This window comes from Mya arenaria, chromosome 9, assembly GCF_026914265.1.
Source record: "Mya arenaria isolate MELC-2E11 chromosome 9, ASM2691426v1".
In the NCBI taxonomy this organism is placed as follows: domain Eukaryota; kingdom Metazoa; phylum Mollusca; class Bivalvia; order Myida; family Myidae; genus Mya; species Mya arenaria.
In genome coordinates, this window is record NC_069130.1 from 66705514 (window position 1) to 66724882 (window position 19369).

Below are 19369 nucleotides of genomic sequence, written 5' to 3' on the forward strand. Positions count from 1 at the left end.
ACTCGTTTCTATGTTTGGTGGAAATGCATAGATACAAAATTTACTGAATATATTTGGTTATGTGACATATTTTTAATGCACAATATTATTACCAAAAAAAAAACAGTTACAATTGTGTGGGGCTGGGCTATTCTGGACTATTTGACTTTTTATCAGTCAAATATTATTGTTTGTGCACACAATTCTACAAATAAACAACGCAAATTTAAAATATCTTACTCTGCAGTGTTTGTACTGTTGGCTGACATTATTCGATACATGCAATAGTAAAGTTTGGTTGCGCTACTCGTTATTCTCTGTTTGGGGGATTTAGTTTTCACTTGGATTATAGATCACAGCATGTAGTTTTTTTTATGGACAAATCAATTATGACCTGTTTCCCGTGTAATTGCATATTTTGAATGACTTCATCTCGGATGGAAAATCATCTTGTCCTGCGTCCAAGCAGTGTGAGTGTGGTATTTGTTTTCTACATGAGATAGCGATAGCTTCCATTGAAAAATAATGTTCAACTTCATGAAACTTCTATGCTTTACACTATTTGATATGTCATTTATATGGTTGACTGTTATATAATGAGACACCTAGGTCCTGTTTTATTAAAGAATTTTGTTTGTTTTTACAATGTACATAAGCAGGAATCTGTATATTCATCAAAGATCTCACTATTCTTTCTTTTTCTGCAGTCAATTGTATAAAAGTTGGTTAGAATTAACCGCTGGTTAAAGATGTCCAGCGGTTAACTTTAACCAAGTTGGCCATTTTATCCAAACCGTTTATCCGTTTGTATAAAGGCAGAAATTGCGGCGGCTAAGTAAACCAACTTGGACAACTTTAACCTGACCAAAACTACCCACAATGCACTAATACACATGGTTCCGGTCAATGCGTTTTTACTGCCTTTTTTCTGTTAACATCGTTGACTTTTTCGGCATACACCACGACATTAAGAAAAGGTCGTTGAATTTTAATGAAAAAAAATACCGATCAAATCCTTTACCGCGTTTAACACCACAGTAGCGTAAACATGTACCTATTATTATTATTAATATACACCAATATACAGGGCTTATGGTGTACTTTTGAAAATGAAAATGACAAATGAAAATCTAATATATCATGGTACAGTAGTACCATTTTAATAAAATCGCACTTACCTGTTTCAAGTGCATATTTCCCCTTTATAGAATTCTGTGCATCGGCGGATTTAATGACACACTTTATTAAATTTGCCCAGCATATTCAAATGGTAAATATTCAATAAAATACATGAAAAACTGTCAAAATAGTTTGATAAATATTACACATGCAACATCTCAAGGGATTAGCTCATTCCGGAAACAGGGGTGTTGAACTTTTACTTTGCACAATACGGTTGATATTGCATCAACTAAAAATGCATGAGGATGCAAACATTAATCATATAATCTTCTTCAATATACAAGTTTTAAGTGAATACCAGCTGCCAATAAATTGTATTTGCTAACCCGAAATAAAAAGTATCACTTTCATTAAAATGCAATGGCTTCGTCCATTCAAGTCTGTCACTTTGTCCTTGAAAAAATCAAATGAGTGTTGTATGGGGTCATTCCTTTTGATACTAATTTAATACAATTATCATGTTTTTTATATGTTGGCATTAAAACGTTTAGTTTTACATGTTATTCAAAATAGCTTTGACTGTAATAGTATATGGGTATTATTATTCAAATTTAAACTCAGTTATATTATAGGTGACTTGTGGTATCAGTACCAATACAGAGAAATTATTAGTTTACAAATTAACCCTCTCAGCATAATATTATATTATACTTAACTTATTCTCTATATGGCCTTAGATAAACCATCACGTAATTCCATTTCCACTATCTAGGACCACAAAATCATGAGACAGGGAATATAATTTCTAGTCTTTATTTTTATAAAACTATGTCAATAAATTCAAAGTCAGTGTTTAACAACATACACATGTATTTAAGATTAATCAAATCTTTAATGTTGGTGTTGAAGAGACATGCAAATCTATTTAAATAACAACAAATCAACAACACCACACTCTGGCAATCATGTATTTATTTTATCATATTTGTTAAATAAGATTTTGTTTTAAACCAACCATTGATCTTTATACAAAATGTTCTTTATTCAAACCATTTTTTATCAAATGCTATTGTTTATATTCCAATCCAGCCATTGACTGTCAAATGAATAGTTTACAAAGAAAACTATTAATAGTGAAATTTAAATATAAAATGACTCTTTTGGTACATTCCAATTAAAAACATTAATCAAACTAAACATTGTTTCAACATGACAAGTGGTATTTATTATTTCTTTTATATTACACAGTTGGTACTACCCATTTGTATGATAATTTGAATTGCAAGAAAAAGATCTAAGAAAACAAATCTGATGAAAAATATAATAATTAACAATAAACATTTATTATTTAACCCTGTCAATACAAGATAGGACACTGACAATAAAGCCCGTTGGGAGCAGCAATTTGAAACGTTTCCTATTCATCTCATTAACTTTCCAAGTTAACGTTCCACTTTATGGTGTTTCCTAAAACAGGAGTCTGTCAGATGAACTTGGTCATCCAGTGGCTACAATCTGAAGAATAGTAAAATTAATATTTTAAATCATAACAATCATGTATTTGCGTTTAGGCATGTGAACACATTTAAAAGGTAGATGAATGATATTATTGCCAATGAATGGAACGCCCCTGTAAAACACCACGAAAACTAACCTATATATTAAAAGTGACAAAAACTTGAATGTTAACACATGATTTTAATGCAACAGAATGCAATTTGGTCTCTTTAGAACTCCAATGTTCAATTTTAAACTATTTAATAAGCAATAAAGCAGAAGTATAAAAAATCATGCTTTACATTTGAATGTTCCTGTAAAACTCCATTAAAATATTCCCATTTCCCTTAAGTATTCACGACAATTTGACATCAGGCGGTCAGACAGACAGACAAACAGATATTCAACATCCTACCCATAACATGTGGTAGGGTATACATTCTTATTAATCCCTATAAAGTATTGCTCTCACTTTTGTGTATGATATTTATGTGATATTATTGTCATTAATGAAGGTTGAATTATGAAGAAGCCAATTATTATATATATTTTTTTTTCTTTTATTCAAATAACTGTACTGAGTATACTGCTATATGTTTTGAAATATGTTTTCAATTTCACAATATAGTTTTGTTAACAAACTAACCTGATAATGCTATCTATATCCTCACTGCTCTTGATGTATTAGATCTGGTGTTGGTTCCATTCCCTGCTGTAGCAGACATGTGTAGAACTAATCAACACTGGTTCTTCCGACTTTGGCTAGTAAAACCACTCAACTGAAACATAAATTTATTATATATATATATATATATATAATATGAGTTAAATAATGTATCTTTTTATCAATGACATGTTATTTGAAGGATACAGTAAGGTCTCAAATCACAAGTATGCTTACATTTACTCATTTATATCACACACGCACGCACGCACGCACGCACGCACGCACACACGCACACACACACACACACACACACGCACACGCACACGCACACACACACACACACACTTTATGTCTTTTCAATAATATAATTACATACTACTGAATAGTAGCAAGTATCCACCAGGGTGTATTAAGAGAAAGCTGTAGAAATAGACTTTAGATTGGGTAAGATTCCTTGAAAATGACGTCATTGCAGTCAATTTTTCTCAATGTTTACACGCGGTTTATTTTGATTGTAAATATGTGCAAATGTAACAAAATATGTTTAAAGCGAAGGTATATCTATACACAGTAAGGTCGAGACCTGAAAGCAATTGTTGGTCTCGACCCAGAATCGTGACTTGTGTAAGATTATGGAATAATATGCTCACAAGAACAAGGTAAATATCGTTCTCAAAATGTAGCTTGTTGTCACTGTTTTTGTTTCAAGGTTCCGTGGATAAGTTTCATGCATAAATTGGGTCACAAATAAGAAATTGATTTTTTTTACCTCTACATTCATGACTATCATGGATATCGATGCTATACCATTTGTTTTCTATTTAGGCAGAGTCCATGTGTCTGTGAAATCGTCGCAATAAGTTGGGAATCGAGCTTGTTTTATGTCTGGTCTGCCATCTTCGTTTTGGATAAGTCAGTTAACCATACTCATAGAGGTCGGTTAAATTTTGTCCAAAAGCCGAATCACGCGCTGGTTAGGATAACTTAGTTTTTATTCAATCGGTTTTCGGATAACTTGACCAAACCAGGGAGATAACCAAAAGATATCCACTGGTTAGGACTTATCCACTTTTATACAATTGACTGCAGATGAATATTTTCACCTGAATTATTATTTTCTTAGTTATTTCAAACAAAGTGTTTAGAAAAATAATTCATAAATCATGTTAAACAATATTATATACATAGATACAGGAACACTTAGTATCCGTGTCCGGCATTTTATTGAGATCAGTTAACATGTATGATGCTTAATGTCTTGTCCGTTGGCAAACTTGCAAGTGTACTTTTTTGTAAGAAATTAAATTAGTCATATGTCATGTTTGTAATAATATCACCAAGTCAAGTCAAGTCAAAATTTTATTAGCATTATTCAAATTGAACATTGACAAAAACATATATACAAGATGGCATTTAATGATATCAGTATAACATCAAAAGAGAAAAGTATGTTTTATAATATCATGGTATAATAGAATTTATACAATTAAGCATTTCTTCTATCTGTAGCAAACGATATATATGTTGCTATGTTATTTAACAGCTTAACATTGTCAGTACTTAACAAAGTATTAAATTTGGTCATATTTGGCCATTGGCAATAATATCTTGGTAAATATTTGACACGAAGGTCTCTATACTTTGGGCATATCAAAAGAAAATGATACTCATTCAACAACATTCATATTGCAATGTACACATTTTCTATCTTCACGATTAATATTCCTATATCTCCCTTCTTCAATATTAAGACAGTGTGCTGAACATCTAAATCTAGTTAAACACATCCGTTATTCGTTATTATTTATACAAGACAAGTATTTTTCAATTACAAAATCGTGTTTAAAACCAACATAAGATTGTAATTTATCTGAGTTTCTAACACTCGTATACCATTGTTGCAAATAATTATCATACAACCGTCTTACAACAGCCTCTAATTGCAGTCGTGTAACATTTTCACAATCAAACATAAAAGTAAATCCTAGCTCATCGATCAGTTCCTTCACTTTTAGTGTCCATGTATTTATATACATACCATTGTTATTTTTCATACTATAAACTTTATATAAAAGAGACCCAGGATAACGTTTTATTTTATACCAAAATCTAATTATTCTAATTTTTCTAAACAATGATAATGGGAATCTTGCCAATTCACCATATACTGCAGCATTACAAGTCTGCTGTCTAACACTTAGAATTTGTTTCAAGAATTTTAGTTGAACTCTCTCGATATCCTGAGCTCTATGGAAACCCCATACTTCACAATCATAATTCAGTATGGGGCTTATCATAGCATCAAATAACTTTAATTTATCACGTATATCTAAAGATATAACATCAAACAATCGATTTAAAGAATACAAAGCACGCAGTGCTTGTTCTGACAACTGTTTTTGTGATTGCAAATATGTACCATTTTGCGATATTGCAACACCTAAGTATGTGAATTTTTTAACAACATCAAGTTTATGCCCGTCATACATCAAATTAACATTCTCAGTTCTGTTTCCTTTTTGACATACCATTACAAAGCTTTTATCTATGTTAACAGTTATACCCCATGTATTACAATATACATGTAATTTATTCAGTAAGAACTGCAAACCTTGCTCAGTATATGAAAATAAGACAGTATCGTCTGCAAATAACAGCATAAATATACGAATTTCGTCAATAGTGACTGTATCAATACAATCTCGACTTAAACTATCTTCCATATCATTTATAAAAAACAGAAATAACAACGGTGAAAGAGGCTCACCTTGCTTAACACCCATATTGCTATCAAAATAGTCACTATATTGTGATCTAACACGTACACATGATTTCACTGATTCATATATTTTTTTGAGCATCGATACAAGTTTGGTTGATGCACCATATTGTAACAATTTGTACCATATACCATTTCTATACACAACATCGAACGCTCTACGAAAGTCTATAAAGGCACAGTATAATTTTCTTTTATCAGTATTAATAACCTTATTAATAATAGATGACAACACATAAATACAATCAACAGTACTACGTTTGCCTCTAAAGCCAAATTGGTTAACATTTAGTATAATGTCGTTATCAGCCCACAGGCGTAGTCTATTATCTAACAATATAGAAAATATTTTAGAGAATATACTTGTTAAGGTAATACCTCTATAGTTATTTACATCATTGAGGTTTCCCTTTTTAGGAACCGGGACTATGATACCTCTAGTCCAACTTTGTGGGTAAATACAATTATTGTACATATAATTAAACAATTTACATAAAACAGGTGCAAATAAATCTTTACAATCGATAAACATTTCGGGTGTTAAATCATCAACACCACCACTTTTACCTCGTTTTAATGAACTAATGGCTTTAGTGACTTCTTCTATAGTAAAGTCTGTATCTAACTGATCAACATTAACAATATCATCATCATCAGAATTATCAACATCCTCATTAGTAAAAACATCACCATCAAAAAGATTTTTAAAATGATTCAAAAAATCATCTTTACTGATGCTATTATCTTTTGGCTTATTATTGCGTATTTTCTGTATTTTTTTCCAGAATTTCTGTGGTTGAGTTCTAGACATATTATGCAAATCACTCTTTTGTTGTAAATAAAACTGTCGTTTAGCCTTACGTGTAACACCACGATATACATTACGTCTTGTACACAACAATCTACGATATTCATCAGTATTATATTTCCTATACAACTTATTTGCAGTTCGAAACTCCCGCCGTGCTGTCTCACAATCACCATTAAACCAGGCATTCCTAAATTTCCTATTATTATTTTTAACTCCAGTATTTATTCTCTTACCACATGAAACAAATGCCTTATTATATAACAAAGTGGAAAATGTATCTACACTATTATCAATGTCAGTGTCACCACTTATCAGACGATCAACAATATTATGGAACTCGTTACAACAAAAAGAAATATTAGCCCTATATGCATTAATATTTTCTGGACTCCATTCGAATTTAACATAGTTTATATGATCATTTGTATTTATATCGTTTGGCTTATTAATTGATAATATACATGAAATAGGAACATGAGGCGTAAACCTGTATAAATCATGAACTGTAAAATTCTTAACTAAGGGAAATAAATCCCGAGACACAATTGCATAGTCAATAACACTATTTCCGTTATTGGATATATATGTATAATTGCCAACTTGCGCATCATCGCCTAATCTACCGTTAACTATTGTCATGTTGCTAGATAAACATAAGTCCAATAATTTAATACCCGATGTATTTACATTTTTATCGACTGAATGTCTTATTGGGAAAATATCGTCACAGTCATTACACTCTATTGTAGGTATAAACCGTTCATAGTCATTCACGTTCGATAAAATATCTGATCTTTCGCCTGTCCGTGAGTTCAAATGGTCTTTTATCAATATTTCCACAATACAGTCTCATATTAAAACAGGTGTAAATGTCATGATTCTTTCAAAGAAATATATTAAAGGGTTGCCACAGTATACTCATTACTCTTAAACCAGCTTAATAAAGTCAGAAATAGGGCGTAGATATGTCTGACACCTGCCTTCTTTGAAAGTCTTAACTTCTACCTTTTTTACCTTGTGAGCACTACTTGGAAACACCCTCAAAACAACACAAAGAGGCCAATTGTTTCTATGAACGTCTTTATCTTTCAAGATAACAAGTCACCAGCTTTAAGCAGAAACACATAACAACATGGCATTTAAAATAGTCCTGATAATCATTATCATCAATTCCCAGACGCCTCCCAAGTGGCAAGTGGGGGGGGGGGGGTGGGGGCGGTTGTAAAAAAATGAACAACCGCTGACAACTTTTTTCAGAAAGAAACTTCTTGAAAATAACATCTTTGACACCGAAATTCTCAATTTATAAAGACAACTCCTCCACTGCTCAAACAAAACATGGACGATAAGTTAGTTCCTTACACCTTATTCATTATTCCTTTTTCGAATAAGGAATAGGTAACTTGTTTCTTATTCCTTATACAAAATAAATAATTGTAGATATGCATCAAATCACTTCTTTGTTATGTGTTTCGTATTTTCATAACAATTAAACAGCTTTGTAAAAAAATAATGCACGAAAAAAAATCGAATAACGAATAAAGAACTTGTTCCCTATTTCTTATTCAAACTCGAATAAGGAATAAAAATGTTTTAAGTAATACATTTTTTGCAAATAACAATGCAGAAGTGGTCTACATAAATAGTTTACAGAAATGCATTGTCTATTCAAGAGAATTTTAGTGCTTAAAGTGCTTTGAAAAAGCTCCAAAATCCGAATAAGTAACAGAATTTACGAAAAAAACTCGATTTCAATGTGCTTAATTTATCCGTTTTTTGACGAAATATAAAAAATGATCTTATTAAACAATTTGAATAAATGCATTAACTTAATTAAAGGGATAGAGTGTTTCAAGTACTTAAACCGCACAGTAAGTTGAATAAGGAATGAAGAACAGAAACGGTGAATTTTCATTTTTTTAAGAAAGACATTTTTTGATCAAATAACTATGCAGAAGTGGTCTTCATAAAAAAAATGCAGTGTCTATTCAAGAGAGTGTTAGTACTTAAAGTGCTTTAATCATGTACCGACCTCCGAATAAGAAACAGAAATTTTGAAACGTCAAAAAGTTAACTTACTCGTTTTATCACTTTTCGACAAAAACACTTTGCAGAAGTTGTCTTTATATATTTTTTAAGAAATGCACTGTCCATTCAAGAGAGTTTTAGCACTTAAAGTGCTATAAAAACGTTCAAAACGTATAAAGAACAGGATTTACGAATAAATACTCAGTTTCTATCAGTTTCTATCAATCAATATCTATTCAATCAGGGAATTGTTATGTCCACCTTTTGGAGCAACCTTGGGTTTTCCAAGAACAAAATAATGAGACCATGTACCGCCATCTGACATCGCTAACAAGTAGACAGCTGCAGCATAAGTTTTTCTGAAGCATAAGAGTTAACATGTTGCAGCTCCTTTCTCCTCAGAGAAACAGGTAAGTACATCCAAGGTATTTCTATGTTCTGTAAACTCTCGGTAGATACTTTCATGTTTTCCAATTGCGTCGTTTTGGTGTCAGAGAGAGGTTTATCCCAATCAATCGTCTTTTGCATAAGTTCGCCTTGGTGTCTGCATGATGTGGTCTATTCTTTTCAATTTGATGACAGAAATCATTGCGGCACATAGTTTAGTATCTGGATGCTAATGGTGCTGAGAGAAACCAATGTGCCAAAGCACCTTCTAGACCAATGATTCCGCCTGTGTCCTTTAAAACTATTTTCTGTAGCTTCCAGAGTGTAGTCCAGCCAGATATCGTTAAATTTGCCACTCGAAAATTTTGCTGTAAATAAGCCCTGTATATAGTCCTACTCCCTTGATAGTCTGGTCATATTCAGAACTTGAGCACTCATGCAATTAGCGTAATTGTATGCATAAATGCATCTTATTATGTTGTTCTGACTGTATTAATTGCATTTTATAGTCATTATGAATATGTAGGCAATAGTTAAAGCTTCGCATAAATATTAGCGGCCGTGTTAGACATCATCTTGAAAAGCAATGTTGTAGCACGGTATTCACAACTACAACATGCATCTTTATAAACTACAGACTAAGCCTTTCTTTTGATGTATAGAAGTCTGTGTTTACAGATACATACCGATATGGTGTCAGATTTACTATCAAATCTGCTGTACTTATACCAATTCATTAATTTACAAACATTTAAAAAAATAGCACATAAAAAGCCCCTTACGTATGAATTTTATGCTTTAATCGTCATATACATGTTCCAAAGGTATTTTGATTCATACAAACATGATGACAGAAGCAAAGTTAAATTGGGTAAACATTTGCTGAAGGTATCAAATTCCACGTTATTCAAGCCCTTTCTTTGATACTGACTGAACGCCATATAGTTTCAAGTTACAGAAAGGTTGTCGTTGAAAAATGCTTACTTTATCGTTATCACGGATGTTTTGGATGAATTACATCGGTTGCTCGGGCTTCATTCATTTGCATAAAATGTCTGCGACTGATGAGTGAGTACTTAAATTGATTATATTTTTAAATATTGTACAATCTTGTACACTTCAAAGTCTTCAAAAATATTTTCGCGAAAACATTATACAGTTTTGGATTGCTTTCATTTTTACATTGCTGCAATCATATCACCTTTTTATTTTGTAACCGATTGTTCTGGATTGTCAAGCTATACCTGCAAAATCAAACTGTTTATCCAAAGTTAAAATTCGATCAATATGCAATTTTGTGACATTATTTATGTAATAATTGAGACTTCATAGCTTTCAACTATGTATTTGTTAGAGTTTTTCCGAATAAATTAAATCAATAATTATTCACGACCGGACTTTACCTAGACCTAGTCACATATCCTAATCATGTTTCATTTAAATAGATGAAACGCATTTCTAACTATACCATTTTCTTATGTTGTTTATTCATTAACTTTGATGATGGTTTTTCAGTTTGACCATGGTATGTCAACTTGCCTTATCAATATCTGTAAAAAACACACAATATTCAATTTATTAAATTAATCAAAGAATGTCCGTTGCTTGTGATGTATATGCGCTATTCGTAATAAATTGCAGGAGCTTTTAATTTGTTATCAAAGAAAGAGAAATATAAATCAAACGTTATAAACATTTGCCTATGAATTTGTATATGAATGTAAACAATTTAAACAATTTGATAATTAATTGAAAAGTGAAAATGTTTTTTCCCCAATAGTTAAAAACAATTTTCGTTTTGTTGAATATAAATATTACTACTTCCCTATTGCATTGTTACGGACAAAATATAAATGTGTGTAAGCTTGTATTTTATTACCATTGTCAAAATTATGACATAATACTATGTTCAATAATGAATGTTATTACACATACATCATACTTCCAAAAACATCATATATGTATAACACAATTTAAAAAATGAACACAACTATCGATCTAACTTGTTTGCCACTACACACATTTTTGCAAATGTCATTCGCTTTTGTTTCATACATGTTTACCCTTTTCTGTTATGACTAGAAACTGTCGTAGGATTCAGACATCTTTATAAGTTTGTAAAATGGAAACACAAATACATGTATCATTTATGTTCCAGGTTAAGGTAACATAGACAAACAGAAACAAATCAAATACTCAAATGGACTTTTAGTAATAAGTATGATATCATATTGTTATAAGAAATACATCGTTCAAACCTTTCTATTATAACCTGTTTTTTTTCAGTGGAAATACTACACATAGTAATGGAGTTTCAATTGTTACAAATACAAAAGCTAATATAGACATACACACTTATACTTAATTTTTAGAAAGAGAAAACACAGCTTTCGACTCTGAATTAAATCACCATTCTTAAATAGTATGGGCCTAGTAAGTACGAACCTACACTCTTGAACTCTTTACAAAATGTTTTGCTAAAATGCAATTAAGACCTATATTATTAACAAACAAACATCATAGTTTACAATCATTTGCCTACCTTGTAAAATTTCATGTGTTTAAGCTCTTCCATTGATATTAAATGGATGCCATATAGTTAAAGGTAACAGAAAGGTCAACGATGAAAACTATTTTATATACCTTTTTATTATTATTAAATATTCCGCATTACACAACACAGTAAATCATATACACACTAAATGTAAAAAATATGGTGTTATCATGTAATGTTATTTAAGAAGTGGGAGTGGTTGCCATACATAAAAATGAGAGAGTTTTATATTGATAGAGAAACAGATAAAAGAAGATGTAAAATGACAAGACAAACAAAAGGCAATGCTTAAACCAAAAAATAAATTAATTAAAGAAGCATTAATATACTTCGAAAAGGTAGGAAAAAAAGACTGTACTAGAGAGTTTTGCTTAAACGTATTTTATTACATGCAATTTCTGCTTATGTATGCTATTTAAAATTTCTTTATCAGAAAAGAACACAGCAGAACAGATCAGAAAACTTGTTGTTCATTTTAGCATATACAGTTCGTCGTTGTTAACAAGCGTGCTTTAAATGAGTCCAGGCTCAATTCATAAATTTACAGAAGATTAATGTAACTGGTCGTTGAATACTTAATTAACGTGATTAAGGCGTTGCTCTTTATACTATAAAGTCCTATATTCGATTATTTTGTCACTTCTATTCTGTTTGTTATTGTGTTGTTATTTGCTGCAATAAAACTATTGTTTTTTTCACTGAATGTTGTCGTATTGCAAGTTATACCTGCCCAATAAAAATTTAAACATGATGACTTTTGGTTTTGAAATAAATACGAAAAAAGTGTAAGTAACAGATTTTGATATGCTTTTTATGTTTACAAATAGCTTTTTTTCCTCGAATTATGTGTTGATATTTCCTTTTTTTGTTGAAACCTTTCGCAAATGTTTAGGTTCTGAAAAAAGGCTTTCTTTTGCATATTATATACGACTTATCATCTTAACTCGGTTAGTTTGTGGCTGTGTTTCACAATGTTCGAGCTACAATTAAAACCTTCGTTCTTCCATTATATGAGTTTGTTTTGTACACGATAAATTAATTTATTACACACGAGTCAACTATAGGTCTTGCCTTAGCCACAAGCATTGCGAAAACAAAACGACATTGGCCATTTGTCATCGAATGATTTGATGTTACAAACTATGTCTGTCAAATAGAACTTACTATACACGTATTTACTAATAGTCTTTTGTTTTGTGATATGTATTCACATTTACGACGTTTCGATAAAGGTATCTATAATTGAATCTTAAGTTGTTACATACTCTGTATGCTAGTTATCTGATCAAGCACGTGCTATTTTTTATGTTTGACCAAGACACGAAATTTAACCCATGTTCTATCATTACTGTGCAATTGTTTGGACTATTTACAAACTGTTTCGCTCTGAAACACAGAAATGTGTTAGGTTTTATCAAACTGTGTGGTTTTACTCTCTGTCTTCTCAAATAACTAACTACACGTATGTTCAATTTGTGTACTGACCAAATACGATAAAATAAAAGACATAGATTTTTTCTGACATTATTATATATTTGTGTGTTTTTTTTTCACGTTTTCCGCATTGCAATTTAGTTATTATTTTCATCATTTTGTTTTGGTTGAAGCGTAATTTGTTGCAAGTTTCTCTGAAAACCCTTACAGTGACTACAAACCGATGTAAATCAAATGATATGGAAAAGGAAATATGTATATAAACTGACGTTCGAAAGTCTATAGGACTTTATTAAAGTATTATTGTTACAAATGGGCATTTGTTTTAAGGCTGTCCGAAAGTTCAACTATTACGTAATTGATTTAATAGATTCTTAAAAATGGATATATTAATGCACATATAGACAGTCACAAATAACTCATTGCGATAATTAACCTGGTTGTTGCATTAAATACATTATTCATCGTAAATTCAACGTACAGGAAAACAATATCAAATGTTATTCACTATATAAACTATTGATAGCAATAACAACGTAAATAAATAATTTCATGTGGTATAGTCAAGTGATATACCATTTTAAAGGTATGGTCATTACAAACTCAAATATGCATATCTTTTAAAAATCCATCAGAATTTATTATTATTATCAGAATTGACAGAATTATGGCTCTTTTAATTTTATATTTTTATAAAAAAAATTCTGCCAAATAGGTCAAATTCACAACCTCTGAATTTAAATGAAATGAGAAATGTAAACAAACTATTTTCTTTATTTAATACAAATTTCTAAAAATCAGAGTTAAAATAATGTTTTAAGCAGAATATTTCACGATAATTATTTTCTTTATTTTTAGGAAATTTTAAAAATGTCGCATATTTTGAAGCATGAGCTAACAATAAAGTAAAAGTTACAGAACATTTATTTTCTTACATTCACTGATGAACATTTGCATTTTCACAATGAATAGTATTATAAATAGGAAGGCAAACAAAAAAATAGTTGCTATGGTAACCATTTAATAAAAATAAAAAAAATGCTAAGAAACATCATTTTATGTTAAACAGGAAAATTCTGTAAGTTTATCTTGGATTTCCTGACAATTGTTAAAAACGTGAACTTATCACCACTAAGCAATTCTTAACAATAAAATATAAGAATGACATTGTCAACAAATTTTAAGGGTAAATAAATTTAAGACAACATTGACAGTTTCCCTAGAACACTAGACTCTGGCTACCATGGTAACTGTTTAAAAATTGACTCATTTTCTGAATTGACATGGTAACTATCAACACGAATACATACTACTGATTGTTTAGAAACAAACAACAGGACGACATTTCTGTTTCAAACCAAATTTAATACACTTGAGTGTTTAATTATTGGAATCAAAACGTGCATATATTAAGAAACAAAATGTGCGTTCATGTATTTGTAATCATTTATAGCATGTGATATTTTACACATAAAAGACAACATTCAATATGGAAACATATTCACTCTATAATCACTCAAAAATGCAGGAACGGTTAATGTTAATTTAAAAGAACAGTTACTTCTAACTGTCAGAAGATTAATCTTCTTTGCGCTAAACTGTACCTCAATATTGCAGAAATTAGAAAAAAATCTGTGAGACACTTCATAGTATGACTGCTGCATGGTACAACCGTCGAATTCTGAAGAATTTTAATTGTCAAACTACACCAAGTTGATTTAGTAAGGCTCCATGTTGGAATTTTTGGGCCTTTTTTTCATGAACCTAAAGATATAACAAAGGAATGTTTAGATTTCAATACACATGTATACAAAAGGAAATACATGAATTCAGTGCATATGGCAACATACATATACAAATGTAAACATACAGTGTAAAAAGGTTTTAACACAATTAATAAAGGGAATACATCATGTTATCACATATGATCATAATACAGTTGACATACATACAGAGATAAGTAGGGATTTTCTAATTCAAAACTTCATTCTGTTTAACATTTTTGTCCACTTTTTGTATAGCAAATTACTTTTATGATATTTATCATTTATCTTTTCTTTCAAACTAATTCCTCATAAAGGACCATATTATATTTTTGATCGAACAAAAAATATACAATTTGAACATACAAGTAGGTTACTGTATCTGCATCAGTCAGGTGAGAGTAAAACTGAAAGTAAAACTCAGCTTTGCAATCCTTTCCATCTCTCTGAGTGGCTGAATTTGAATGACATGAATGTATGATATGGCTTTACATCTCACTGAAAGGAAGAAAATATCAAATAAAAAGAAGGGAAAAATACCGATAAATAACAAAACTCACCATGCATGAATTGTTAAAATATATACTCACAAGATTTTGTTGAAAAAGTTACAACAGCCAATAAAATATGAAGTTTCAAATCATTTCAAACACAACATTGAGTTGAAAAAAAAATGACAGCAGAGTTGAAAAGAAATGACAGCAATTGAACTGATATCATAACAGGAATTCCAATCAATTTGAAAAGAGTAATGATGTTTGAAAAGTTGAATAATATTTACAGAGAGTGATTGTAGAATGAAAGTATACTGAACATAAACATGTTTCCTGAAAGTAATATGTTAAATCATTGATGTGTTGAGATTTGAATTTGTCCCATAATTATCAAAGTATTAGTTACTTAGTGATCAATTTTGAATTATATCCAATTACAATTGGAAGGCATCCAATTAACTGTTTCGAAGATTAAAAAAAAATGCTTACTTTCTTAAATTTAAATGTGAAATGCTATATATAAGGCAGCCTGAATTATTTAATTAACCCACTTAATTGATAAAACCAATAAAACACTTAATGGAAACTTGGCGTTGTAATTTGTTTAATAGAGTTTTGGTTGTCGAGCTCTTTGAAATTAATAAAAATGGATTTGTCGGGCAATACCATTGACAGAAATTAGTTATTTGGAATGGCTTTAATCAAAAATAAAAATGAATAAATCTCCATAAAGTCATTAGTTTATTTTTGAGCAGTTCAAGCACAAGTCCTGGCATTGGGATCATTGGAGGAGGCATGGAGCTGAACAAATTAACTATAACTTAAAAGATTTTTATCTATGTTATAGAATGGAACACATAAAAATAACTGTCAAATTTCCATTTAGTCATTAATTAGTATTTAAGCATTCAAGCACACATCCTGTCTAGCATTAAAAACATTTGCGCAGTCACCTGATTGTTGTACTAAAATTGTAATATGATAAAATTGTTCACTTTTCATCATAATATGCCTTATAATTTTTTGAAATTGAAGCAGAAACTTGTTTTAAAACTGAAAGTGACCAGATAGATAAAGAACCTGGTCTGTTGATTTCTTTAAAACCAATCACAATATCCAATTTGAAAATATAAACAATTGCAATTGACTAATCTACCTGAGTTATAAAACATTAGACCAAATTGCATGCACAAGAATTGACAACACGTAAGAAAAAGCTATCTAAACTTAATAAAACAATGATATGCATAAACCTACCTCAATCTTTACTCAAAATAATTTACTATTTACAGAGGTTGGCATTTTAAGTAAACAAGAATTACTTCCTTGGTTTAATTCGGATGCTCTCGGCTTGTAAGTTTGCATGCCTTATGAGTCATAAAATTGTTCTTACTTTTGGCCACTCTCAGAAACGATGAGTTTATAAATAGCCGTTGCGGGAAAATGCGATAGATTACTGAATCAATTGGATGCTTTTACTTTGTAGATAAAATGATTGAATATCGATGATGCATTGGTGTTTTCTTTCGATTTGGACATGTAAATCAACATGTTTGATCCCGAGATTTAGTTTAAAAAAAAACAAAAAAACCGAAACACTACATAATAGTTCATAAAAGTTATTCCCACCGATGCAGGACACGTCAATGTATGCTTGTAAAGTCATTGACAATCAAAACGGTTCACAAAATAGCCGAAAACGGAAGTATAAAATATCAGTCAAAATGTCCCAAGACCGTCAGGAAACGGTAAATTAAAATAAAAATGCTTGTTAAACTAGGCCCATTTTATATTGACTCGCAGAATGAAATGATTATTTTGGTACCGTTTTCAGCAGTTAGTATAAATGTTTGCGGGAGTTATATCCATTGGAGTAAGGGATTGTATTAACATTGTGCAGTATGAAAGCATAAAATACAAGGTCATGCTGTTATTGCTACTTATTAAGTAAACTATATTGCACTAATAAATTACACATAACCATTATACTTATTTATAATCTCACTTATCAGTACCTGCCCATACGACTATAACCATCGTTTATTTTATCTCTCGAGAACTATTAGTTGTCCCTCCATTTCTACTTTCTTTTCCATAGTATCGAATTATATCCAATTTAAATAATGACATTTATTTAAAATAAATCCTTGCTTTTTGTAAATGTATTTGTAGTAATTTCTTACTTTCCATCTGGTCAAGTACCGCAATTGTTTGATGTGTTCGTATCAGTGTTATTCAAAGTTAATACCGACACGTCATTTTACAACAAAAATGAATAATGAGAACCTAAACAGCCTCTGACATATGCAATGTATGCTTTAATCGCCATGTACATGTTCCAAAAGCATTTTTACTATTATGAACATAGTAAGAGAAACAAAAATATCATATTGTACTAATATTTGCTTAAAGTATCAAATTGCACGTAATTCAAGCTCTTTCTTTGATATTGAATTTATGCCACATAGCTTCCGTCACCTATGCATCGTAATAAATGATCGTTAACATTAGTACTTAGGAATACCTCTTTTGGTGATGAATATGCGCCATATATAACAGAATGGTTTGTGGTGAAACATATTTAATTTATTGTTATCAATAGTGTTTTTGATGATTTAAATCTGATGTAAAGATGTCACAATTAGGATTTTGCCCCTTCAATGTCACTATACATGATGTGAAATCAAACTGCTGAAACAAGATCAGATTTTTCATACTATTACTCATTATGGTCCCCTTTATTATTTATCCATTATTATATCAAACGTAAGTATTTAATATTCATGGATATAATCAGGTACTGTTGCTAGGCGTTACAAAGAGAGAAGTTCCGGAAGAGCTGCCTACAAAAGAAAGAAACCCAGCAACTGGTACTCGCCGGTCCAAAAAACCAGCGATCGGAGAGGACAGCTAAAAAGTTCTAGCGAAACAGAAAGAATGGGTGACAGTATGCTATTTGTACTTGAATAGTTATAATTCATAATCTTTTTGCTTCTTTCAACAAAAATGACTTTGTTTTGTGTTAAGGGTTCTTTACAATATAGGTCCGAATTTGCGATCGAAATATGACCATGGTAGCATTATTTTGAAATAATTGTTTATAAGCTAAGCAATAATGCAAGTCAGCCAGTCGCTTATTTTATTTGCAATTTAGTACGTGTTATATTGTTAAATTATCTTTAGAAACAAGTGAGCAAACTGACAAAGCCGCAACTTCAGGCAGCAATTACGAGGGCAATCGAAACGGAGCCAGTGCGTGTGCTGCTTGTTTTAGCAGCCCCGGGCAATCAACCTGGAGATGGTGCCCACGAGACCGAGAAAAGGATTAAACTCCACGCTGGTATGTGTGCGGCAACTGCCGGGACATGCCAACACAAAGAGAAAGACACTAATGTAACTAAACGTTAAGTAAAGTAGTTATAGATAAACAATTTTATTAAATGTCATGTGTCATTAGAAAATAATTGTACATTATTTAATACTGCTGGTCAGTTCTTGAGATTTTTACTGAGAAATGGATACCTGATAACTCATTTTCTACTGATTACTGCTAACGTAGTCTTGTGAAGTTTCAAAGAACAGCATTCTGAGTATCATCATAAGGCTTTAAATATCTTAACATGCATGTAGTCACACACAGATAGAACAAATTGAATTGTTGGACGATATGAAATATGGGCAGTTTTCTTGTATTAAACAGTTGTAAGATATTTTAAATGCTGGCACAGTTTGTCTCTAAACCAAGTAATTAAAAATACCGATACTATTGTTAAGGTGAGCACTGAGTATTGCTGAGTACTTGCTTGAAAATTTGTACTGAAGTAAGAATGATATAAATTAGCTCATCCCTGAAT

The 19369-nt window shown here is 30.9% G+C and overlaps 1 long non-coding RNA gene across 1 annotated transcript; it reads right to left on the reverse strand.

Annotated features, from left to right (window-relative positions):
- Positions 1-10345: 10345 nt before the first annotated feature.
- On the reverse strand, positions 10346-18240 carry LOC128203024 (uncharacterized). The gene is made up of 3 exons (XR_008255844.1): positions 17699-18240; positions 15388-15519; positions 10346-15022 (listed from the first exon to the last, which is right to left on the reverse strand). It is a non-coding gene; the product is annotated as an uncharacterized LOC128203024 (long non-coding RNA).
- Between the last annotated feature and the right edge of the window lie 1129 nt (positions 18241-19369).